Source organism: Equus quagga, chromosome 15 (assembly GCF_021613505.1).
Source record: "Equus quagga isolate Etosha38 chromosome 15, UCLA_HA_Equagga_1.0, whole genome shotgun sequence".
NCBI classification, from domain to species: Eukaryota; Metazoa; Chordata; class Mammalia; order Perissodactyla; family Equidae; genus Equus; species Equus quagga.
The window spans coordinates 78,154,011-78,179,050 of record NC_060281.1 but is presented as its reverse complement, the minus strand read 5'-3'; the positions used below and the strand labels follow the sequence as shown (position 1 = coordinate 78,179,050).

The 25,040-nt window shown below is 37.8% G+C and overlaps 1 protein-coding gene across 1 annotated transcript in view; it reads left to right on the top strand.

Moving 5' to 3' along the window:
* Positions 1–393: 393 nt before the first annotated feature.
* Positions 394–25,040, top strand: part of TAOK3 (TAO kinase 3) — a 168,208-nt gene continuing 143,561 nt past the window's right edge. The window contains exon 1 of the mRNA XM_046640346.1: positions 394–675. The gene's annotated coding sequence lies outside the window, so the exon portion shown is untranslated. The remainder of the gene's footprint in view (positions 676–25,040) is intronic.

Sequence of the window (25,040 nt, the reverse complement as noted above, 5' to 3'; positions counted from 1 at the left end):
CCAGAAGGCCTCGGCCTCTGGGAGTCTCCCAAGAAAAGTAAAGGCTTAGGGAGGAGTGCCACGAACTTTGACCCCACCGCAGCACAAACAAGGCTGACCGCACCCCAGGCGGGCCCGCGGGTAACTGAAGTTGCAAGGTCTTCCGCGTCTGAGGAAGCCCCGCCCCGCCCCGTCCCGCCTCGTCCCGCCTCCCGTCAACTCCGCCAATCCTTAGGCGCCATCGACCGCTCTTGCTTCCCAGGCGCCTCCAATCAAGTGCCTATATCCGGCCCCAGGCCTATGCCCCGCGATCAGGGAAGGTCAGTAGAGAGCCTATCGGAGCCGAGCTGGGGGCGTGGTCGGGGGCAGGGGGCGGGCGCCTGAGACGGCGGGGCGGAGCGCGCTCGGCGCAGTCGGGTGCGATTGGCCACCCCTGGCAGGAGCCGCACCTCGGACAGCAGCAGCGGCGGCCGCGGGAGGGTCCGTGTGGCGCCCGGCGGCGGGATCCTGCGCGAGAGAGTGGGACCCGACGCGGAGACCGCGGGCGGAGGCTCCCCGCGGCCGCACTGGGCCCTCAGCGACCGGACCCGGGGATCCTCTGGGGGACAAGCGGCAGAAGAGCGACTCGGGAACAAGTGTGGGAGAGGAAGCGGCGGCGGCGACGCCGGGCCCGGGGGTGGTGACAGCAGGTCTGAGGTGAGAGCACCGGGGCGCGGGGCAGTGACAGTGTGAGCCCAGGCGAGGGGACCCTGGGCAGAGTGAGGTCGGCGAGGACCCGAGTGAGGGGAGTTCCGGGAGCGGGTCTGACAGTCCCGACTGTGGAGTGGAGACCCGGAGAGGGGTCGGGACGGCGGGTCTGAGGGGGACCCGAGAGAGGCCAGGAGAGCGGGTCTGACGGGGGACCCCGAGACGGGCTGGGACAGCGAGTCTGAAGAGAGGGAACCCCAGCAGGGGCCGGGACAGCGGATCTAAGGGTGGTCCCGAGAGTGGCCGGGACAGAGGTTTTGGGGGGTGGTCCCGAGAGGGGCTAGGGCAACAGGGCTGAGGGAGGGGTCCCTGAGAGTGGCCGGGACAGCAGGGCTGAGTGGTGGTCCCGGAGAGGGGATAGGACAGCGAGTCTGGAGAAGGGACTGAGAGGAGCCGGGACAGCGGGTCTGATGGGGGACCTCCAGGGGGCTTGGGACGGTGAGGGGACCCCGAGGAGGGCTTCTGAGCGTGCGAGTGGACGCGCGGCCCGGCCCTGCGTGGGAGAGGCGAGGGAGCTCGGGTCAGGGTCGCAGTCTCGGCCGAGTTGGGACCGCCGGACCCAGAGGAGAGGGGAGCGCGCTGCTCCCAGGGTCCCCGGTGAGCCGATCTCCCTAAGGGCAGTGTGTGGGGTGTGGGACAGCCTGCGCCCCCGAGACTCTGTGGGTGACTCGGTGGAACACGGATTATGTAATGAAACATCTCCCAAGTAGAGCGCGCGGGCCGGAGGGTCTGGCAGAAGCACAGAGATCTGGGAAGATCGAGAGAGACGAATCGCTGGTCCTCTCCCCGCTGGCCCCCTGGCTTCCCATTCGTTGCTGAGTTGGACGTGCATGCCCTGAAAGTGAGGGGCTTCCCGACCTTAACAGCTTCATCAGAACGTGAAAAGTTGGCGAGCGCTCCTACCCACCACTAACAAGTTGAAAGGGAAAGGGCTCCTTTTGGAGACCCAGGTTTTGCATTAATTAGGATGTTTATTTTGATAGACCCTGTATTTTTCATTTTAGCACAAGGAGCTAAGAAACTTTCAGATTTGGCAGCACACCAGTGCCAATGTTTACAATGCAGATTTAAAGGAACTATATACTAAGTTTAGCTGTTTAACTTTGATGTGTGGGGGATAGTGGGAAGGTCAAACTAAAGTTTGAAAAGTATTGGAAAAAGTATTGAAAGTATTGGAGTCGCTAAACTAACAGGACCATCCAATTAGACTTCGCATCCTACAAGCTACCAGGACTGAGCTTCAGGCATAATTCCAGGACAAGCTAAGGAGAGAGATAAGCCTATTTAAACCAGACACTGTATGTCCTGGTGGGAGGCAGGTGTGTGTCTATTAAAATGCTAAAACAAATAGTGGAAAGCAGTAGGGGGTGGGAATTGGGGGGCAGCCTCCTCCTTTGACAGGTGTGAAAATTAAACTAATGACCACGCTAGTTGTTCACAGTACTTAGGATATGTTAATACCTCCCTGCCTGCCTTTCGAATGTTCTCTTGAATGCACATTCTTTGTTATGCTGGTGCCAGCAGTTTTGCATTTGAATTTTTTGACCCCTTTTTCTCTGTGTGTTGCTTCTCCTCACACCTTCTCTCTTCGACTGGTTTCTTTTTTTTATAAAGCAGACTTAGAAAATGATGGTTTGGGGAAAATAATGGAAAATGTAATTACAATATCATTTCGCAGTTATTTAGCTATCTTCTTTGCTTCAGGTTTAGAATATGTCTTAGAAGACTTTGCCCATGGTTAGTAATGACCAGCTTCAACTAAGAGGAAGAAAGAAATGCTGCATTATTTCCCAAAGACAATGCAAAAGGCTTCCACAGCACTGCCTATTTAAATCCCAACAACATTCCTCAAGTCATTTTTATCATGGTGATAATAAGTAGAGGAACTGTGCCATTTGGGGATTTTTTTTGATATTACCTGACACAGGAAAGTTCTTACATGGCTTCAGAAAGTGTGGCACTTGATGTGGTTATGAAAATGCCACCAACTAGAAGTCCTCACCTAAGATATGGAAGTTATGGAGATGAGACGAGCAACAGTAGCAAATACAAACTGAAAACATGAGGCACTGTGATTTATTTAAGGTGTATTGAGTGTAAGTTTTTGACACTAAGTTTATTTTTCCAGAACCCTAGGTAGAATTCAAGGAAAAATCAGGTCAGTTAACTCAAGAGGGTGTTTCCAAGGGGCGTATATTCGTTATGTAGTGCGTGTAACATAGGACATAGTCTGTAGAGGATTGGGAATCTCAGTACTGACAATTCTACAAAGTGATGGGAACGTTTGAGCAGATAGGCTCTTTTGTCATACTTGTTAGCTCATTTCTGACTGGTACAAATGGTAGTTTCTTATGACAAAACAGTAAGTTTATTTCCTTGTAAGAAAAGAAAATGTTGTGATACTCCCCTGAGTGATTACTAAAGCAGTCATCTGAACCACATTACATTATGATATTGATCCAGAGACGATAAAGAGAGATTCCTTGTAATATTCATTGCAATTCATTGTAATTCATTGTAATTTTCAGTGATAGGAAGGGCCTATAATAACTGTTTATTCCTGGGTGGGTAGGATGGTAAGAATTCTGTGGGAATTTATTTTCATTTGTTTGACAAAATAAAACTATGCTATGAGAAACTATAAATATATGAAGTCATTAGACCTATGCTCATTTAAACTATTTCTTTCCTACTAAAAAATATAATCAAAAGAAGAGATTAAGACAGAGCCTTATATTTCCATATGTGTGGTTATAGCAACCACAGCATGTAAGTTGGTTTTGGTTTGGAGTTCTTAAACTAGTCTTAGTCTTAGCTTAGCAGGATGCAAGTACTGCCCAGTAAATACAATAACCCGTTTTACACTTTCTTTACCACTTGAGTCATATACAGTCAAACCATTGTAATCTCAGAGTCTGCCTTGATAGCTAATTTTGTTTAATGTGTAAGCCAACTTGAAGAAAAGTTCTCATTGCTTGCCAGTGTTCATATTTGTTGGTTTCAGTAGTTATTAGGAGAATGAATGAAAACTACATATTGGTACTTTTATTTTAGTCTTAGTTAAAAGCTTCTTTCCTTTATAATCTTTTCCTCCAGTCTGTTTCTTCCCTCCTCCCAAAAATAAAACAGACTGACAGACAGACAGAAAGAAAGAAAGAAAGAAAGAAAGCTTCCATGTAAAAGTGGTTTGTTATTCTCCTAAGAGTTCTTTTCATAAGACTTCTTTTCGATCTTCAATGAGAGTTTCCTGTCAATCAGAGAGGATAGTTTCAAATTCGTTTTAAGTTGTGGGATATTGTACAACTGCATTTCAGCACAGGGAGTTTAGTTTGTGATTATTTAGCTTTATCATTCATTCAATTGGTTGCTTTGTTATTTGTGAGGATATACTAAAAGTTTGTTACTGTTTCTTAAACTCAGATTCAGCTTAGTAAAAAAAGGCAGTGAAAAAAATCATAGGAAAAAAAGTATCTGTCTAATTATGATTATAGATATGTTGAATGGACCAAATGTGATATAATTTATTTCCAAGCCCTGAGTACCAAATTAAAAACAACGACTATTGAGAAATTTTATGATAACCAATACGAATTAAATTGATAAATTTTATAATTCCAGTTATATGTTGTTAAAGTTACCTGAATAGTTTATAAATTAACTTCATGTATTTTTTTTCTGACTTAAGATTTGTTAGAGTCATTGGAGTATATTTAAAGTCTCTATAAATTATTTCTATTTTGCAACAGAATGACTTAGGGGTCCATTTCTTGATTTGTTAACAAGGATCAGTCTCCTAACCATTGTCAGGCATCTCACAAATACACATTTTTCATCCCCAGAATGAGTGAGAGAAGGAAAATGCCTTGGAATAAACATTTTATACCTAGCAAAACCTACTCCCAGTAAACAAAGGTGTGGCCCATGTGGTGTTAGCCCCTAACACTGGGAATTTACACTCTGGCGTCTAGTGTTTTGGGCCCTTTCACTTCCCCTCTGGCCTTAGTGAAATGATGGATAGCAAAATCAACCTCATGGTGTACGTTTTGTTGTGCTTAATATTTTAGTCAGTTATCAAAGCACTAATTGAAAAACTTCGGTTTTACTTCCTTCCACTATTTTTGATGGGCAGTGGGATAACCTTTTATTTCCAGATCAAACTAGGACTCTGTGCAGTATATTTTTATATGTTTCACTTTCTGTCTAATGACATGGCTTAAGTCCTTAGCAGTCAAGGCTTATGACAACTCAAATACTTTTTATTTACCCATAACAATAGATAGCACTAATCAAGGCAGAATAAAATACAGCATGATACACTGGAAGGAGAAAGCGCCTTAGACTCATAGAGACCTAGGCACCTATTTTGGCTTTGTTGCTTGCCAGCTGGCTTACCTTGGGTAAGCTACTTAAGTCTTAAGGCCTCAATTCTCTCGTCTGTAAAATAAGAATATGTACCTCACGGGATTCTTATAAGGAATATATGAAGCAATTTATGTAAAGCACCAAGCACAGTGACAGAGGCATAGGAAGTGTTTAATAAATGGTAGCTGCTTATTATTTTAATCACTTGAAATAATTTTTTATTGCTGTTTTTGGTCTACTCTCAGTGTGTGATCAATTGCTGAATTCCATGGTTCTTGACTCCAAAAAGAATACTTAATAGATCACACATAGGGAAATTGAGACTCAGTGAGGGTAAGTGACTTCTCAAGGTCATACAGACAATGGTCAACTTGACCACTATGACCTAAATCTGTGTTTTCAACTCAGTACACTTTCCACTTTCTACCTCTTAAATGGCCCAAGGAGGGAAGAGCCTTACTATGGTGCTAGGGAAGGACTGCTGTGACAGTTTTCCAGTCTCCTTTCCTTTTTCATCCTTCCTATATATGCTGTTGCTGTCTTATTCTCCCTAAAGTGCAGCTCTGATTTTGTCACTCACATGTTCAAAACCTTTAATAATTTCCCATGGCCCACTGTACTGAATCTGAATTACCGTACTGTAAATCTGAATTCATTACAGATTTATCAACCTGTTTTTAGGTTCCTGTTGCCCCGTAATCCATATTTATATCTAACCAGACCAGCCTGCTTACTGGCAAAGCACTTACTGATTTGCCATCTTCAGGTCTTTGTTCCTGCCATTTCTTTTCCCTAGAATGCTTTCTGTTTCTCATTTTTCAGACCTGCCTTTAAGGCCATCTTTTATGAGGCTTTCTCTGATCATCCTCCTTGGTACTGTCTCCTTTGAATTCCCTAAGTACTTGCTTTGCAGGTTTTCTTATTACACTAATGTTCGCCCTGATATTACATTATAGGATTTGTACTTGTCTTATCCTTCCTAGATGTCCATCTTCTTGATTTTAAAAGGACAGTGTCTTACGCATCTAACGAAGTGTCTTGCAACTAGTATCTGCTCAATAATTATTTGTTGAATTATGTTAAATTTAGATACTTATTTTAGGTTCAAAAATGATGTTTAGGGGCCGGCCCAGTGGCGTAGTGGTTAAGTTCACGTGCTTTGCTTCAGTGGCCCAGGGTTCACCTGTTCGGATCCTAGGTGCGGACCTACACACTGCTCATCAAGCCATGCTGTGGCAACAACCCACATAGAAGAACTAGAGGGATTTACAACCAGGATATACAACTATGTACTGGGGCTTTGGGGAGAAAAAAAATGGGAAGATTGTCAACAGATGTTAGCTCAGGGCCAATCTTCCTCACCAAAAAAGAAAAAAAAATTAAATATAATTATTGCTGTCAGTGAAGATAGCAGGGATAATTCTTAAGTGAAGAATTGACTTCTGACCCTGACAGTTGGTAAATTCAGTGGCAACAGTAGCAAGTATTTGGAAACTTGTATGTTCATATTCCGCATGATAAACATTCCCTAAAGTGACCTTTGACTCTTGAGTGTTTGGGATTTGTTATTTTTGTTTCTTTAGGTGATGTTTTTATCTGTAAGCAATGGGTTCTAACTTCAGGTCTTTGGAACTTTGTTATCCTTTCTCTTGGTATTAGCAACAAATGAAATTAGATTGTCATTTGCAACAGAAAGCGATTGATCACTTGAGTCAGAGGTAGATTCTGGGAGAGCTCTGATGCTCTAGTCTTCCAAATTAAAGTTCGTTACTTTGTGATATATGCAATTGTGAACAAATAAACTTATTTTTATCCCTTTCTTTCAAATTGCGTTCTTCTCCATAGTGCTACCTTCTGCATACCAAATAATTTGTTTGTCTTATATCCCTACACTAGAAATGAGACTCTGTGAAAGCAGAGATTTTTGTTATTCATTATTGTATCTCCAACTGGTAGAACAGTGCCTAGCATGTAGTAGGTACTCAATAATATTTGTTGAATGATTGAATAAATCAATTTAGTTTTGGAAATTCCTCCAGTTTGTTGACTAAAAAGAAGGTTTTGGTTTTTTAAAGATAGAAAGTAAAATCCTGAGGAAGTAAAGTATAGCTTAGAAGAGTAGAGTTTATCTGTACACGTACTCTCTAGGTTTTATGGGGGTTTTTTGAGCAGCCTTGAATTTACTAAATTTTTGTTTTATTGAATACAAAGAAAAGCCATTCCTACCACAACATCCAAGATGATTGTGTCTCAATCTAACTAAAATCTAAGAAAACTGTGTTCATTGTAACGAAATCCAATGGAAGCTTGCTGACATGGCCCATAGGCATTAAGGACTAATAAGACCAAAATTATAACAAACTTCAGGGCAGAGGCATTATTCTATTGAAAGTGCTTCATTTGTGTTTTTCTTAGATGTTGATATTAACCCTGAAAATTGGTCAAATCAAGCTTCTGATGTTAATTTGGGGTTATCAGTTTTCTGCATGTACAAATAATTGGGTTTGAAATGTGTTTTAAGCCTGAATTAAAAAGAACTTAGTCACTGGTGACTCATGGTGAGAAGTTTTTCCTTTTCCCTGCTGGAACATGTGCCGTTGCCTCAAACCTAACCTTTTTGAAACATTGAAAACGTAAAGAATTCTAACTTTATGTACTAGGTTTTGGAAAAGTTCTTTTAGGTTTAAGGTGGTAGCCTTAATTATAATGCTTTTTAGTAATAAGCACTACGTTTGACTTTCCAAATTTCCATACAAATTTCTTTAGTCTCTATCTTTATGGAAGTTTTTTCATTATACATGAAATTGTCAAAAGTCTCCAGATAGTGTATGAATGACCACAGGGACTTTGTTTTGTTCATTAGTGTATACTTAGTGCCTATAACAGTGCTTTGCACAGAGAAAGCAATTAATACATATTTGTTGAGTAAAGTCACATACATTCTTAATAACAGTGCATCTTAGAAAAATAATGGAAGAGTGCATCTTAGAAAAATATTGGAAGTCTGTTGAAATAAATTTTCTCCAGCCCTTTTGAATTAAGTAATCATCAATTCACAATCAACCTTGTTTGGGAGGCTCTTGATATTAGCCCAAAGTAGTTCTGCCCTAATAGTTCTTAGCGTTGATTGTGCCAACCTGAAATCTCCTTTAGTGGTTCAATTACAAAAGGAAGGCTAAATCGGCAGCACCCATAGGCACTTGCACCTGTAGGAACCAATGGGCGTTGTAACAGGAAATACTTCAGCTTGCAATACCGATAGTAATGTGCAGCGCGCAGGTCACGCTGTTTTTATCTGCAGTTCCCTGTTAGGATCATACAGGGTTTCTTGAAGCTTTTTAATATGTAAGTTTAAAAGAAAATTAACTTTAAATTTGAAAATTTAAATGTGAATGGCTGTTTGCATTTTCTTCATTATCAAGGAATTGGTGAGTTGTCCTCCTTTAAGTTCTTTCTTTACCTTCTACTGTTGTGTTCCGGGAAACCTCACTCTAGCACACATGGAGGAGAGAGATGGAGGGTGCATAAATGTAAAATAATTAAATCTAAAGGTGATATTATCAATAATAATAACCGGTTCTGATATTTACGTGATACCATAACGGTAGGCAATGATAGAATTTCATGGATTTTTACCTAAGACTTGCTTAGCTTGAGCAAGTATTCCTCTTTTGTAGGGACTGGAGAAAAAAAATCAGGAAAAGTTTTTAGAAAGTACTTTCCGAAGCGTTGAAATGTAAAGCTGTATAAAATGCTGTTGACGTTAACTGTCTGACCAGGAAGTACTCTCTTTAAGCCTCATTTATGAAACCGTGTCTATAATAACTTCCTTTCTCGGGAGATAGCATGGTGTTCTTACAACTTCAGTTGAGTTTTATCTTTCCTAAGTAAATAAGAGGCAGCTCTTTAAAGAAAGCCATCTCGGGCAATCTTACTGATTGCTGTAGCTAAAGAAAGAATTTTTAGTCTTTAGGATGTTGGATTGGAAATGTAGGAATACATTTGAGAAGATGTACTGTGAGTAAGCTTGGTGTTTTGTTTTACATTTAATGTTTTATTATAAATATGGTTTTTGTCTACATATTGCTAATAAACTCTTTTTTGAATGTCATGTGACTATTTATGACTTTAGCTCAAAGTCCAGCTGAGAGTAAGCAACCTCAAAAGTCACTGGATTCATATACTCTATTTATTTTAATTTGTAGTTTGATATTCTACAAATAAATATTAGTGGGAATTTTTTTCAAAAATCGTTTGATTTCTCATTTCTCCTGGATAAGTAAGATAAATACCGAGCAGCAAATCAAATATCAAAATCTTGTCAGAAGAGTCTTTTAAACAAAAATTTTAAATATACTGAAGCCATCTTTATTAAATAAATGCAATTTATGCTAATGAATATTATTACTGTAAAACAGTATTTCAAAATTAAGCTACTCAAAATAGCATACTGTTCATCCTAGAGATCTTAAATAGCAACAAGGCCACTTCTTATTTTTCTTCTTTTACAGAAAGGGAAAATAGGATAGAATGCAGAGCAGTTTCTTGAATGTAATACCAAATTTAGAGACAGAAAAGTCAGATTTGATCAAATTTACTTTGTCTTGTCATTTTTTTTGTTTTAATATATAAGGGTAGTTACTTATTAAAGTATAAAAATAAAATATTTTAGCCATGAGGTAATAATTTATGGGACTACTCTAGTGCATAAAATGAAATTAGGTGAAGTAGGAAAGTAGATAATTTTTTATTTAACATCTCATAGTTTGTATGGTAAAAAGTTAATGCAAAATATTTTATAAACCAGGAAAGCTACCTTAATAGTTTCTTTACCAGTTTCACTAGGTTCTTGGAACAAAGTTTAAATGAAATATGTATAACCCTGACTTCCAAATTCCTAATACTTTCCATGGTAGATGTGTAAATTAAAGTCTTATACGTAGGATGTATTTTCATTCAAAAAGCATTGCAGTGGATATTACTGATTTGGGAGCTCTATTCTTTCGAATACATAAAAAAGGAGATTAAAACTTTCAAATAATCTTTGAAATGTGATGTCATGCAGTTTTTTTTCCTTAAGATTTATGAATGTTAAACACATAAAAGTACAAATTATGTAAATTGCAGTTTTTATAGATAGGGAGGCCTTTTATGATTGTCTGAATGTTATGTTAGCACTCCAGAAGTATCCCAGTCATAGCTTGGATGGGGGTGGAGCAAAGGAAGTGGGTAGGTCTTCACTGTAGTGACAGATTACTGCAGATTATATGGCTGCCTGCCAAAACACCACTAGTAGGAGGGAAAAGTGGAAGTTACTAACTGCATCCTATTCATTTCTACATGTTTATTTAACCAGTTAAAACTGTTTGCTGGTTTCATACACAGATGACAAGTTTTAAACTTCTGAATTACTTGACATGTGCTTCATCTTCTATTCTTTTGTTTACCATGGTCAAATTCCTTATCTGTAGTCGGCAAAGATCACACTGACCCTTTTGTGGAAGACCGTGTGTTAGCAGAAAAAAGAGGAGTGAGGAGAGACAGAACTTTATAACTGCTTTACTTTCTAGTTACAAGTATTGCAGAGTTAAAGTGTAAGGCATTTCATCATATTTAGACAAATTACGTAAAATACTACTAAAAATAATCATCTTTTGTGAAGGAGTTTGTAGTTCTTGATTGTTCTGGTTCAGCTCAAAATTGAGATTCTTACTGTTGCAACATAAAAGGAAGCTTTGTGGAGGAAATATGACATCTCTGCCCAGATGCATAAGGAGGGAATTACAGTGGAGAGTTATTTTTAGAAGTGTCTTCTTATGAATATTCTTTATGTACTGAGAAGTTTCCTTAAAATGTTGGTTTATTTCAGGGTCACTGGTAGGAATTACATAGGTTGCTCAGGTCACTGGATATTCTACTAAGAAAGTATTTTTTCAAGCATTTTGATGTCACCAACCAGCCTAGTTATTCCTGATCTTGCTGATTTTAGTGGTAGCATTTTTTTAAAATGTGACCAAATTGAGGAGATATTGAGATCCTGTCAATGCCATCAAACAGTAATGTAATATAAGTGTCCTACTAAAAGAGAGGACAGTTAACTCCCATTTCATAGCAGTGTCCCACTCTCCTTCAGGAACAGAGTGCAGCGCTTTCAGTATAAGGGAAGGTTAGAAGTGAGTCGAGGAATCTATCCATTTGCGTTGCTGACACAGTTCTTAGAATTGATGCCCCTTCCTAACTCTTTCACACAGTGAGTAGCATGTCCAGATTCCTTATATCTCTTACTTTTGGTTTCAGTCATGTATGTTCAGGGTTGGCAGTATAACCTAATAATCAACAAGAACATATCAGATGACCACGTCTGCCACTTACTAGCTTAAGCTTTGTGACCTTGTACAAATCCCTTAACTCCCAAAGCCTCAGTTTCTTCAACTGTAAAATGGGCATAATCATGGCACCTATCTGACAAGATTGTTGTGACGATTAAATGAGATTATGCATGAAAAGCACAAGTTTGGCCAGACGTAGTAAAGGAAGAGCTCAGGGAGTGATAATAGATATGTTTATTTTTGGACATTTCAATTCTTATTCACAGCTCTCCCAGAAAATAATTTTGGGAAGAGATATAAAACAATACATGCAGTCACGTATAGATAATAGAATCAGTGTTAACAATAATAGAAGTATTTAGAAAGCACCATGGGAGCAGACGAATGAATCTACAGGTCTTATTTATGCCTCTTCTCTTACCACATTATGTACTACCCATTCTAAAGGGAGAGGGGAAGCAGGAGAAGAGTTCATTGTAGATTTAAATAATTATTAGTCCAAAAAATTAGTTAATCTAACAAATTTATCTGTAGTCACATTTTTCTTTTTGTTTTTCACTTAAGAGAATGTCCTCCCAGTTTGATAGCACAACTCAGGAAAGCAACATGGCAAAGTATTGATTTCTTAATTCATTTTTTTCAAGAGTTTGTTTGTTTGTTTCTGACTAGATCACTCTCAGATCAAGGTAGGAGTATGTCTCAAGACTTTAGATCAGCTAAAAAAAAATGTTGTGGGTTTTTTCCCAGGGGGGAGGGGATGGGAGGCAGAACCAGATAATAAAAAATATATGTTTGAGTAAAGAAGAATGTTTTTCTGTTTTCACTATCTTAGTCTCTGGGGGTTCATATCCTGTAATGGGTCACTTAACTTTGTTTATATATTGAGAAACAACTAATTTTTATGTAAGCAGATTTTCATAGGGCTGTGTTAGCAAAGCAGATGTGAAGTTGGTGGGGGGGGGGACCTGCAATAAACTCGCTAAACAAAACAATGAAACTACTTATAGGGTACTTGAGAAACATTTAGGCTTTGTGAATATATTTCCAGTGTTTGACATTTCCAGGTCTTAATCTGTAGTACAGCCCCTTCACATGTTAGCCAAACCCTGGATTAGTCTGTCTCTTCCTTGTCTCTTGTACCCCCAATCTTAGTTTTAGGGCCCATCACATTGCAGCTGAAACACACTGTCTCTGTGCACCTCTCCTACGCAGGCCCTTGTCACCTCGTTCCTGGATTACCACAATTGCCTTCTTTCACTTCCAGCTGCTTTTTCCAACTCATCCTGATTAACCTTCTTTACTTCTTTAAATGCTACTGCTTCTACCATGTCACTCCCCTTTTCAGAAAGCTTCATTGGTTCCCTGTTTTCCACCACATTAAGTCTAACCTCTTCTGCCTTTCAAGGCCCTTTCTAATCTGTCCCACACTACTTATCCAGCTTCATTTCCTATGTTCTTTGGCACATTCTTTCTGCTCTGTTGAAGTCAGTCTTTCTCTCAAACACACCATACTTTTTCAAGTCTGCTCCTCTGGTACCATTATTCACTTCATTCAAAAAGCCCTCTACCCTTCTCTCTTCCTACTCAGATTTTACCTTTTCTTCAAGAACCTGTATAAAGTTTACTCCTGTTTGAAGCTTTTCCTTAACTATTTCAGTTCTTACTGTTTTGCTGCAAACTCCCAGGTGATTTTTTAAATTTGCAAACTAGTGAACGAAAATGTGCATAGTATCTTATATCATTCACTGTTTTATCTTCACTAATGATGTAAACATTTTGCATACAAGGACCATATCTTACAATTAAATCTTTCCCAGTTCCTAGCATAATGCTGAGGTAGTTGGCTGATTTGAAGGAAAAGAAAAGAAAGTAAATCTATTTCATTATGCCTATCTAAAGACAAAACAACAATCCTAGTAATATTGAAGGGAGCCGAATCTTTTTCCAGTTTGGGTCAGATCTGTCACCTCATTTACAGAAAAACATGAGGCAAATGAAAACTATTTTATAACTGGTCATAGATGGACATGTTTGATTTTCTTTATAAGAAACTATATATATGTGTGTCTATCTATTTATATAGATAATCACGGGGGCCGGCCCCGTGGCCCTGTGGTTAAGTTTGCGTGCTCCACTGTGGCGGCCCAGGGTTTCGCTGGTTCGGATCCTGGGCACGGACATGGCACTCCTCATCAGGCCACGTTGAGGCAGCGTCCCACATGCCACAACTGGAAGGACCCACAACTAAAATATACAATTATGTACTGGGGGAATTTGGGGAGAAAGAGCGGAAAGAAAAAAAAAATAGATTGGCAACAGTTGTTAGCTCAGGTGCCAATCTTTAAAAAAAATAAAAATAAAAAAATAATCACGTATATATATATGATTTTGTTTCCTTTCTTAATATAGCCAGCTGCACTTGGAGAGGTTTGGTTTTGATATTGACAACTTTCCATCCTATTACCATAGATTAAATATGATCAATAAATTTTATATAACCCAAAATTCTGACTTAATTCTTTAAGTAACCTAAGTATAATTAAGTGCCTACTATGCATAAGATTAGACTCTGTAAAGGGATATTGAAATGAATTACATATTATCTCTGCCCTCAAAAAACTCTTAGGGAATTCTATTAGGAAAGACAAAATATATACTACTCAGAAGCTTAAACATAAGAACACTTGTTACTGCAATTGGATGTCTATTGCTTTAATTCTAAATGAGTCTCCTGACTTTTGAAATAATACATTCCTTTATATTGATAACAAAGAGCATATAGGACACCCAAACAAAAACTTTTTTTTTAATGTTTTCCCTTTCTTTATTTTTTTCCAGTTTTATTGAGGTGTAATTGACATATAACATTGTAGTCGAAAGTGTACAATATAATGATTTGCTATGTGTATAGATTGTGAAATTATTACCACAGTAAGTTTAATTAACATCGGTTACCTCACAGAGTTATAAATTTTTTTCCTTGGGATGAGAACTTTTAAGATTTAGTTTCTTAGCAACTTTCAGATATGCAATACAGTATTGTTAACTATAATCACTGTGCTGTACACTACATCCCCAGAATTTATTTATAACTGTAAATTTTTACCTTTCCACCACCTTTGCCCATTTCCCCGACCCTCCACTTCCTGCCTTTGGCAACCACCAATCTGTTCTCTGTAACTTTGAGTTCAGTTGTTTTTGGATTCCACATATAATGAGATCATACAGTATGTCTTCTCTGTCAGACTTATTTCACTTATCTCACTTAGCTTTATGCCCTCAAGGTCCATCCACGTTGTCACAAATGTCAGGAGTTCCTTCTTTTTTATGGCTGAATAATAATCCATTACGTGTGTGCGTCTGTGTGTGTGTATGTATATATATATACACACCACATTTTCTTTATCCATTCATCCACTGATAGACGCTTAGATTGTTTTCCATGTCTTGGCTGTTGTAAATAATGCTGCAGTGAACATAAGAGTGCAGATATCTTTTTGAGATAGTGTTTTCATTTTCTTTGGATATATGCACAGAAGTGGAATGGCTGGATCATATGGTAGTTCTATCTTCAATTTTGGGGGGAAACTCCATACTGTTTTCCATAGTGGCTGTACCAGTTTACATTCCCACTTTTTTTATGCATGCTTTTCTTCCTATTGATGCCAAAGAGCATGTAAGATACCCAAATGAAAACTTTTAAAGTGTGAAATGTTTTATATATGTAAAAGTATGGGTATTTGGAAATGTCTAATTAATGCTTTGGATTTTGTGTTGATGTTTGATTGTTGATGCAACCAGTAACACCATACTCTTTATTCATTTATTTGTTTAATAAATATTTACTGGGTATCTACTTATGTCAAGCCTTGTATTAGTGCTAAATAGGGCTATGTCTTTTCTTTAACTAATAAGCAGAAAATTAAACTAGATGCTTAGAGAAGTTAGCAATGCCTGAGATCACACAGCTGGTAAGTGGCAGAATTAACTTAAAACTAGATTTGCTGATTCAAAGGTCAGACATCTTTTCCATTATACCACAAATCCAAATCGAGTTATTTGGGGGACCAAGCTCACAATTATGTTTTTCTTTTTTCTACTTAAGGTAAAATTCACATAACATAAAAGTCATCATTTTAAATTGTTCAGTTTAAGTTTTTAGTATATTCACAATGTTGTGCAATCATCACCACTGTCTAATTACGGAACATTTCTATCACCCCAAAAAGAAACCCTGTACCTGTTAGCAGTCCCTCTCAATTAGCCCCATCCCCTGGCAACTACTAACTTACTTTCTGTCTCTATGGATTTGCCTATTCTGGACATTTCATATATGTGGACTCATACAATATGTAGCTTGTGTCTGAGTTCTCCACTTACCATAATGTTTGCAAAGGTCATCCATGTTGTAGCATGTGTCAGTACTTCATTCCTTTTTATGGTTGAATAATATTCCATTGTATGGATATTCCACATTTTGTTTACCCATTCATCAGTTGTTGGACATTTGAGTTGTTTCCAGTTGTGGCTATTATGAATGATGCTGCTGTACACATTCATGTACAAGTTTTTGTGTGGACATACGTTTTCAGTTCTCTTGGGTATATACTTCGGAGTAGAATTGCTTATAATTATTTTCATTGGAATAATTATTTTATGCAAAAATGCTTTGAAATGATTTCTTTTGAGTCATTTATTCAGCACCCGCCCACACACACAATATTGTTCATTGAGCTAATTTGTTTTTGAGAGCTTTTCTTCAGAAATAGGGCAGATCCTGGACAAATAGTTTTTAATTCTAAAGGAATATAATGTGAGTTCAATACTGCCTACTCCATTCAAGACACCATGGAGGACAAATAAGATTCCTACTGCTAGTCATGTTCAATTAATGGAATTAAAATATGTCCATGTCTTTTAGAGGCCAGCCCAGTGGTGCAGTGGTTAAGTTCGTGCTTGCAACTTGGGCAGCCCAGGATTTGCAGGCCTGGATCCCGGGTGTGGACCTATGCACTACTTAGCAGGCATGTTGTGGCAGGTGTTCTACATATAAAATTGAGGAAGATGGGCATGGATGTTAGCTCAGGGCCAATCTTCCTCAGAAAAAAGAGCAGGATTGGCGGCAGATGTTAGCTCAGGGCTAATCTTCCTCAAAAAAAAAAAAAAAAGAAAGAGACCATGTCTTTTAAAAGCAAGGCAGAATGGCATCAATGCCAAAAGAAGTTAAGTACTTTCTATCCATGAAGAAGGAAGCAATTACTTCTGTACCAGGGAGATGGGGTAACTTGCAGATAGAATTTGAGCTGAGTCTTGATTACTGGGTAGCTTTTCAGCAGATGTAATGGGACATAATGTATTTTTCAGCCTAGTTCAGACTAAAGTGTAAATGTGAATAAAGTATGGGATACTTAGGGACAGTGGCAAATCAGAGGCCCTCAAATCACATACCTAGAGGTTTGAACTTTAAACATTAGGTAGTGGGGAGCCATTTAAGGTGCCTGAATAGAAGAGACTGATGCAATCAGAGCCTTTGAAAGATTACTCCATCAATAGTTTGTAGAATGACTTAAAGGAAGAAAGAGATTGGGAATGAGAACTTGGACTGGTAATGAGGTTCTGGAACTAGGACAGCTTCAGTGAAAGGAAGAAAAGCAGCTTGTGAGAGATTTCTTTAGGGCATTAACAGCTTGGGAGAGATAGCTGAAAGCCTAAGAGGTAATCAGATAAATAAGAGAAAGTGTGGAGTGAAGAGAAGAGGCCCAGCACAGACCCTTGTGTTAAGAGGTGAGAGGAGGACAAGCCAGCAGAGGTGGATTGGAAAGGAACTCATGGAGGAAAGTGCCACACAAACCAAGCAACAAGAGCCATGTAACGAGAAGCTACATAAAGGTTATGGAAGGATCTGATCTGAGAAGAATCCTGTTGGATTTGGAGATTAGGAGGTTGGAGCTAGTGAGTTTATTAGTACCAGGGCATCTTCCTGTCAGGGGAAGTTCCCTCTCCTCTCCTCAATAAGTCAAACATTGAGCATATTTTAGGCCAAAAAGAGTCAGTGAGGAGCAATGGAAGATTTAGTAAAAATGAGAGGAGTAAATTAATGAAATGAGATAATAAAAATGAAAGAAGTTAATGAAATGAGAAGGTTGTAGGATACAGAATTAAGAGGCTGGTTCTTTGGTGTTGTTGGGGAAAGGTGGTTAATCTGAAAAAGGAAGACTGAAAGATAAAGACACTTGAGTACGCAGAGAAATTTTAAGATGGAATGGAGAAAAATTGAGGACACTTACACTGAATGGCCTCAATGTAGAATTTATGGTATTATTGCTTATTAGTAGTGCTACAGATAGACTAGTTAGAATTAGAAAATACCTTCAACTACCTCAGGCGTATGTAGAAAGACTGAATTCTGTCTTTCCATCCTGTATATATGTTTCATTCTTTAGCTGTGTATTGAGCATATCTTTACCTGTGCTTTTAAATTCATTTTCCTCCCCAAAGCATAACTACATGATGCAATATATAGACTACCAGTTAGGCTGTTGAGTCGTTTTTCTGCTAGTTATTCAAGCTGTGTATTTTGAGTGCTAATAATAGTAGGAACTCAAGTGCAGTATTTTGTTTAAAAGTTCATAATCTTCAGTTTGAACTTTTTTGTATAAATGTTTTATTCTCTCTAAAAGATGCCCCAAACTAATACTGCTGAATTTTCTATAGAATAGAAATTTATTAGTGATCTGTTCTGTAGTGTAGCAGGCCCTGTGGAGACATTTTAATCTACACAATATTTATTTAGTTAAAAATAATAATGATGAATATATGTCACCTTAAAATTATAATTTCCTTGTAATGTTGCAAAATTGGTTCCTGATTAGTCCTGAAGTTAGGAGTTACCAGCAAGAGGACTTTCAGGTAATGTGGAAGATACCACATCATTGTACCACATCAACAAATATTCATATTTCTATGTCTAAATATACTGCTTCCACATCATTTTCTTTTTTTTTTTTTTTGAGGAAGATTAGCCCTGAGCTAACTGCTGCCAATCCTCTTCTTTTTTCTGAGGAAGATTGGCCCTGAGCTAACATCCATGCCCATCTTCCTCTACTTTATATGTGAGACGCCTGCCACAGCATGGCTTGCCAAGTGGTGCCATGTCCGCACCTGGGATCCGAACCAGGGAACCCCGGGCTGCCGAAGCGGAATGTGTGCAGTTAACCACTGTGCCACCGGGCTGGCCCCTCCACATCATTTTCAAGCCAGCATTGTTATATGGATATTCAAGGTGGATTTTTTTTCTTAGTTTTTATTCTTACAAATTGTTCTAAATAACTCCTTAGTTATTCTATCTCCTATACAACTCTGTTTCTTTCCAGTCATAGGAGATTCTATAGCAGATAGACCATAAGAACCTGGTTTCCAAGAACATGGAAAAATTTTATTTTTTCATATAGAGTGGGTAAATAGCATTATTATACTACATGTCTCAACAAAGGCTCCCATTGCTTGAGAATATGTCCCCTTTGTTCCCCATCCACTAGAAACACAAGCTAGCAGTGTCTGACGAGTCTAGCTACCAACAAGGGCTTAAAAGGACGCATGCTTATCTCTCTAAACACATGGCCCTTTCCTTGGCCTTCATCTGCTCCAGAGGAACTCTAGCTGCCCTTCTTCCCTTAGACTATCGCCAGTGTTCCTTCCTCTTATATTCCTGCCTATTCAGGAGTTTTTTCTTCAAGTTTTGCATTCAAACCTCTTGGTTTGAGCCTGTTAAAATCATCATTAAGAGGGGAGAGACTTTGGATTTGTCCGAAGTAGCTAGTTACTACAGCCATTTAATTAATGAATAGTTCTTGTCCATTATTGTAAAGACTATATTTCAGCCTCCTTAATTTAATCTATTCTATTTTATATTTAAAAAATTTTGTCCTGATCTGACTCTAAATAATGGATATTTTAATTTTCATCTTACAAAAAATTTTACTTTGGATTTATATCACTATAGTAAATAGGAATGCAAGTTTAGAAGCGGCTTCCAAAAATAGACGTGGTTCAGTAGGCTTGGTCTTTAACATTCTATTTAATGACTAGGGGATTGAGTAGACCATGCTTATAAAATTTGCTACATGTGCTTAACTGGCTAGCATCTTAGAAAAGCAAATTAAAGTTCTAATTATGCTTGACAAGGTGAAGGAGTACATGTGTATTGACAAGAGGAAGTTAACTAGAGGATACATACTGAATGATTCAATGAGGGACTAAAAAATTAAAGTGTAAATGCAACAGGGGGCTCCAGGCTTTGAAAAAGCAGGACAGAAGGAGAAATTAAATAGTTTTAAATATGAGAATGTAAACTATTATCATTTAAAAAGCCATAATACTATTAATATAATATTATTAATTGATCATGATTTATTTTGTAGTTAAGAAGGAGCCTTTTTTTAAGCTAAATTCTTTCCATTAGTTTCTAATATGTAATGAGAGAGAAGGAGAGAGAGACAGATGTGTGCAAGTGATAAAAAACAGGACTGTGAGATCAAAAAGTTCTAATTGCCACATATCTTTCATGTTATTGAACATATTGTAAAGTGATAGTGCTGATACCACATTTCTTAGATGAGATTTCCATCATTGTCAAAGTATGAATAGGCATTGTTGATGTGAACACTGCTTCTCCCTTGTGAGCCAGGTAAGATGGATGGTTGTATTAGAATGTGGTATTCTGTCTGTTCTGTGTATTAACAGAGATTTATACCTGCACTTTTATATCATAACTCAACAAATCAACTCTATAATTGCCTTACCTGAATCTAGTGGATTATATTTACTATGACACCTCCTTTTACTTTGTTTTAAAAGAATCAAGAGGTTGAATTTTTGTGTTTTGGTAAATAAAAAAAAAAAAAATTAAAATGTACACAGGATAGAGGGCAACTAATACATTAGGGACTCTGAGATAAAATAAGTGAAGTCAATATAAACAATAAAAATAAAGCAGATTAGAAGTCAGTCCATTGTCAGTGTTCTAAATTGTAAAGTCCATGTAGGGTTTCTTATGTTGTAGAACTGGAACAATTAAATTCTAGGGAATTTTTATAAGATACTCTGAGTTTAAAAGAAAACATTAAATCTCAAAAATTCCCATCTCTAGATTACTATCTTGAAGTTCTTCCTTCAAACGAAATGTATCAATGGTTTAATTTACTATCATTCTGACACTTTATTTTCCAGTTTGCTGATGCACCTGATGCAGTTCCCTGCACGTGTCAAGCACTCACTAAGTATTTTTGATGATTTTCCTGGGCATTCTAAGACCTAGGTTTAATGTAAACTGCCATATATATGGAGTGACTGAGACTCCTGAATTTCCAAAGCAGATTTTTGCTTTTGATTAATGAATTTACTCCACAGTGAAGTGCTATCTAGACTTTACCCATAGATGTGGAAGGGACTACTATATAATTTTTTTAAAACCTAAGAAATACTATTGGAACTTAATAGGCAAATTTCAGAAGACCTAATAGTTTCCAACAGGGGTTTACAGTCTCACAACTACCATCAGGTACCATCAGTACCCAATATTTTATATTGCATATTTTATTTATTGATAGTATACAAGTTTATAAGTCTTTGTTATACTATTATCTGAGTAAAGAGGTTGGCATTTACTATGTTGATTTCTGCAGGCCTCTGTGGGTGATAAGTTTCTAACCTTTATTACTTCAAATCTTGAACTAAATGTGTTTCTTGCTTGCTTATATAACAAGATCTTTTTAACATGTTGGAGAAAATACTATATCAAGCTTTATAAAAGGATAAAATTCACACTTATTTCATATTGTGCTAATACAACTTTTATTGATCACATTTACATAGGAGTGTCTGTTAACAATTTAGAACATAGCCTGTAGCTGTCATAGGATTGGTTCCTCATGCTAGCTTTCTCACTGGAAACGCCAATACTATAATAATATCAAAGCTGCCTACTCTCTGAGATGAGGAAGCTACATGATCCCTCCCAACTCTGAAATCCTGTGCTTTCAAACGAATTTCAAATGAAGGAGGAAGTATTTGGCCAAAGTAAAACAGCACAAATGTTAAAACAAACAAGTGAGAGGTTATAGAAGAGGGTTTTTTTTAGCATGGTTTCGTAGGCTTCCCTCATAAAAATCTTATTAAAATCATTATTATGGGCAGTTTCGTTGTTAAAACTGTGAGCAGAGAAGGAAGTATTTTGAAAACAGGCAAAAATGAAATCAACCCTTCCCCCCCACATTTTTTTCTGAGTTTGTTTAGTTTGACCACATGCCCATACATTTGTAGCACACGTATCAACATTGCCCTGCTAGGGTGACTTAGTCTAGTTATTCACTCCTTTTATATTAGATGTAATTATTTAAATTCATTAAAAAGTCTAAGTTTAATTTTTAAAATGTATTGAATTATTGCCATTAAAATAAAACTTGGACAGATCAACTAGCCACAATATTTGGACCTAATTTGAACTCATATAAAAGGCAACAGAATAAAAAAAATTTTGAGGCAATCTGGGAAATCTGAGCTTAGATTTGACCTCATGTTTGATGACAAAGTTTTATTGTTAAATTTTAGTCATACTAATGATATAGTTATGTTTTTCAAAACTGTTCCTTTAGATATACAGTCTGAAATGTTTATGAATGAAATGGTGTATCTAGGATTTGTTTCAAAATGGTGGAAGGTGGCACTGGGGAAGTGGGTGGACCATAAGTTGATAATTTAAACCTGGGCTTAAGGTGGTTCATTATACTGTTCTTTCAACTTTTCCTTATGTTTGATATTTTCTATAGTAAACAAATTCAAAAAATAACATGTAAAACCCATCCATGAGTTTTTATGTACAAAACTATTTAAATGTCTTTATTTCTTATAAAATGAAAGAAAAGCATTACCTACAGTAAATTCTACACCTTGCCAATCTCTTCTCATAATCCATATTCCTGATCCTCTCTTTGCTGTTAGAAAAGAGCTGTTAAAATTGTCACATGGTGAAAAAAGAAAGCAAAGGAGAGAAAATCACTTCGTTGTGCCCAGAAGGAATTATATTTAACTCCTTTGCTCTTCTTTTCTCTCCAACCTGGCCAGAGTTCTCTCTCTTTTGGGGGGAAGGGGAGGATGCAGCCAAGTTACCATTACATTAGGGAGATACCATTCAATTGTATCTACATTTTATCACAAACAACTACATCTATATGTGAACAGAATGTATGGAAAGTACTTATAGTTATTCTCCGTAATTCAGATTTGTATTTTATTCTCTCCCAAGATCAATTATTGAAGCTCTAACTTGTTGCTAAAATAGTCATTTTGTGTTTTAAGAGAAATAAGTGCAGTTCCTTAATAGCATGAATAGTCTGTGGAAATAATCATTTTTGATGTTCAAAGATATTAATAAATTCACAACATGCAAGATTTTGTGAAATATGAAGAATAGTTTATTATTTCAAAATTTTAAAGATTGGGAAAAGGAGAATTTCAGATTAAAGACAGCATACTTATATTGGAAGAAGCTGCAGCAAATAGCAACTAAAATGCTCAATAAATGTCTCTACTTCATAACCCTATGATATGATTCATTACACAGATTTAAAAATAACAATGTTATGAACGATTCAGGCTAGTAGTTATGAAGACTTAACTTCCACGAATGCAGTAGGTTTGGGAACTGAGTTCTCTGGTAACTTGAATATTACAAAGAACTGAGAATTTTCCTTCCTTTCAGGCCCATGTTTTAGTTCCTCAGCTTCTCTCTCTCCTCCCTGCCGTACATCCTCCTCACTGCCATCAGAGTTAACTTTCTAAAAGACAAATCAGATCATCATTCGCTAGCTTCTGAAACACCAGTGTCACCACATTGTTCATGCAAAAGCCCAAATTGCCTTAGTATAGCATACACAAGCAGACTTCTGTCTTCATCCTTTTTTGCCTCTCCCAATAGAGAGCTATAAACTCAAGCACAACAAACTGTTTTTCTGGTCCCAGGGAATCCTCTGCTTTTCTGATAAGAGTGTGCTTTTGAATGCTCTAGTCCCTCTGCTTGGAATGGTTTTTCTGCTCTTCTCCCATCTCATCTTGTAAGACGAGTTGAAAGATCACGTCTTTGAAGCCTTACCTCACTTCCCCCAGACAGCGCTAGTTATTCCCTCCTCTGTTATCATAAGCACTTTTCATCATGCCACTATTTTTTGTACTGTATTCTATTTGGTAGTGTTTATCACCCTTTCTATTGATTGATTATTTCATTCATTCATTCATCAGGTATTACTTGAAAAGTTACTATGTTCTAGACACTGTTTTGGCACTGGAGATAGAGTGGTAATTAAAACAGTCACGGTCTTTGCCCTCTGCTAGTGAAAGACACATATATTAAAAAGGTAATCACAAAAACATCTATAAAATTGCAATTGTGACATCAGTGAAGGTAGGGTCTCTATTCAATACCCCTTTGTAGACAGCCCACGCTCTATCTCCCCACCTCTACCCCACCAGCACGTAAACTAACGCCTTACACATAGGAGCAACTCAATAAATGTTAAAGAAGTGAATGATGAATATATAACCATACATGAACTACTGGACATGGATTTTTTTAGGTTAAACTTTATTTTGAGATTTGGTAGATTCACACACAGTTTTAAGAAATAATATAGACATACCTCACATACCCTTTACCAAGTTTCCCCCAAAGATAACATGTTACAAAACTATAGTATAATATCACAACTTGATACTGATATTGTTCAGATTTTCCCATTTTACTGGTTCTCGTGTGTGTGTATGTATGTGTGTATATGTATGTGTATTTAGGTCTATGCACTTTTTCACGTGTAGCTTTGTGTATCTACTCCCACAGTCTAAATTAAAAACAGTTCCATCACCACGAGGCTGTATCACCACACCTGCTCTCATCCGCTTCTCCCCAACCCCTGTCCTTAACCTCTGGCAACCACTAATCTGTTCTGCATTTCTGTAATTGTGTCATTTCCAGAAAGTTATACAAATGGAATCATTCAGTATGTAACCTTTGGAGATTGGCTTTTTTTCACTTGGTATGATTCTCTGGAGTTTCTTTCAGGTTGTGTTTATCAATAGTTCATTCTTTTTTTATTGCTAAATAGTATTTCATGGTATGGATGTATTACAGTTTGTTTAATCATTTATCCATTAAAGGGCTTTTTTGGCTGGTTTGTGGTTTTTAGCTATTACAAATAATGCTGCTATGAACATTTGTGTATAGGGTTTTTGTTTTTCCTTTCTTCTTCTCCCCAAAGCCCCCCAGTATGTAGTTGTATATTCTAGTTGTAAGTCCTTCTAGTTCTGCTATGTGGGACGCTGCCTCAGCATGACTTGATGAGTAGGGCTAGGTCTGCACCCAGGATCCAAACTGGTGAAACCCTGGGCCACTGAAGCGGAGCACGTGAACTTAACCACTCAGCCACGGGGCCAGCCCCACTTTTTTGTCTTTTAGGAAGATTAGCCCTGAGCTAACATCCACCACCAATCCTCTTTGCTGAGGAAGATTGACCTTGAGTTAGCATACCGCCCATCTTCCTCTAATTTGTGTACGGGATGCCTGCTACAGCATGG